Genomic DNA, 2,499 nt, shown 5'->3' with positions numbered 1-2,499 from the left:
CCTTCATATGTCACTTTTTCATACCAAAATGTTAACAGCAAGTTAAAATTAAAACGAATGAGACGATAACGGACAAAATGTTACAAATTTTAATTAGTGGTAAATCGGATTTTTTTTTTTAAGGAAAAAGAAAAGAGAAATTACAAATTAGTATAACAATAAAAGAATGAGAATTTGTTTTTAAGGTCCCTGATATTAAGATTTTATAACATAAATGACATCTAATATTTTCATAATGTCTAAGATTCCTCAAATCAAACTGGAGAAAATTCAACCAGAGAAATTCTCTGGTCCAAACTAGAGAAAATTCAATCTAGTGAAATTCTTTGGTCCAAAACCAGAGAAAATTCAATTCAATCTAGAGAAATTCTCTGGTCCAAACCAGGGAAAATTCAATTCAGAGAAATTCACTGTGCAAATTTTATCTTTTTTGGTCAAATTTTCTATGGACTTCACAGAGAAATTTTAGTTCACAGAGAATTTCTCTTGTGACTTCACAGAGAAATTCTCTCCAAATCAGAGAAATTCTCAAATTTCTCTTGCCAAATCACACACTCACCTTGTGAGTTTCTCTGGCCATCATCCCTCATTTCTATGTTAAACAACAATCAACAGCTAATATTAAAATCAATTTTCTTTTACAAACACATTCATATAATCAAATCCTTAGAATCCATTACTTTTGTAGAATCAAAATCAATTAACAACAAGACTAATTCACAATTCATCAAACACAAATAAGTCATCAATTTACACAAATATAAAATTCCCCATTTAAATCTGAATACACAAAACATATGTGAGCTGGGTTACTTTTGCAGATCTATGGATCTAAGGTCGATCTACAAATCTCATGCGATGGCTTGACGGCGAGGAAACACGGTGATAGATCGAGAAGGAGAGATGAAGATGAAAGGGACGGCGGTGATGGTGGTTAGTCGGTGACACTGCGGCAAGGGAGGTGAATAGAGAGAGAGAGAGAGAGAGAGAGAGAGAGAGGTGGTGGTGGTCTACGACGAAGGAGGCAGATAGAGGCGGTGGTCTACGACAAATGAAGAAGAGAGAGTGACTGAGAAACGCGGCGGAGAAGATTGATGAGGCGGTGGTAGTTGGCGGTGTCGAGAGAAAGGAAATGAGAGTGGTTGAAGAGACAGAAGCAAGGAGGAGGTCTGGATATGAAAGAGAGGAGATATAGAGTTTTAGAGAGAGACGATGTGCAGAGGTCGAGAACGAGAAGAAATAAGAGAGAAGAGAGAGAGAGAGAGAGAGCGGGAGTGATGGACTTTACACATTATAAAATAATATTGTAGACCTCTTCCATTACTAAAATGGAAGAAGGACCATAGACTAATTTTTCCTAAGAGAGTATTTGGTAGTGTTTGATTTACTTTTCAAAACTCAACTCTGTTTATAAATCATGATTTGGAAACAACAGGTTAATCAAACATATTTTAAAATACAACTCAAAATTAATTTTAAAAATTTTCTATTCACTATTAGGGTAAATTACAAATACACTCCACTCCCTGAGATTTGATTAAAATAAGAATCACTCCTTGTGGTTTTGAAAATTATATTTCATTCCTTGAGGTTTCTAATTTTATAACAAATAGCCCATTTTATTAATAAATCATCAAGTCAATTAACAGTTTTTAATGATGTTAAAAATATGTTTCAATTAATAATTTAGGTAATTTTATTATTGTATAAAAGAGCAATTATGAATTTTATTTTTTTAGTTAATTCTATTAAATAAAAAATTCTAATAAGGAGGTATTTGCAATTTTTCAAACCATAGGGGATAATTTATATTTTAAGCAAACCTCAGGGGTGTATTTGTAATTTATTATTATTATTATTATTATTATTATTAATCAATCAATCACTTTTTGTCTTTTATCTTTCCTCTTTCCTCTCACATTTATCATATTTTATACTTCAATCAATCAAAAATAAATAAAAAAATTACAAATCATCACAAAATTATTTTCAAGACTCATAATCAAACAAATTTTATCTTTTTAAAATTATGATTCAAAAATTTAAAATTCAAAATATAACTCCACACTCAAATAATTATTACAAAACTAAACTAAACTAAACTAAACCGACCCTTTGTATTTTTATGATGATGAAAAAATATCATGTATTCATGATGCAAGTCTTTCTTCATGTGTGTCAAAATTGCACCAACAACAATTTGGAAAATTATAGAATATTCCTAGAGTACTTTGAGTCCGTATATTCCTTAACCAATTATCATTCAATATGTCTATCATGTTCTCTAATCACCTAACACAGTATCCCACCTACTCTTCTTTTTCACTAATCACAATATTATAAAATATCACGTGTCTATATTCTGAGATTACTATAATTTAATTATTACTGATTTATAATTTTTCCAAAAGAGGAAAAGAAAAAACAAAAAGGCATTATAGATCTATAAATATTGTGCAAAAATACCCACAACTAGGTATCCACCACATCCAGATCAAA

Source organism: Camellia sinensis, chromosome 1 (genome assembly GCF_055761805.1).
Source record: "Camellia sinensis isolate YWXY chromosome 1, ASM5576180v1, whole genome shotgun sequence".
Taxonomy (NCBI): Eukaryota; Viridiplantae; Streptophyta; class Magnoliopsida; order Ericales; family Theaceae; genus Camellia; species Camellia sinensis.
This window is presented reverse-complemented; position numbering follows the sequence as displayed.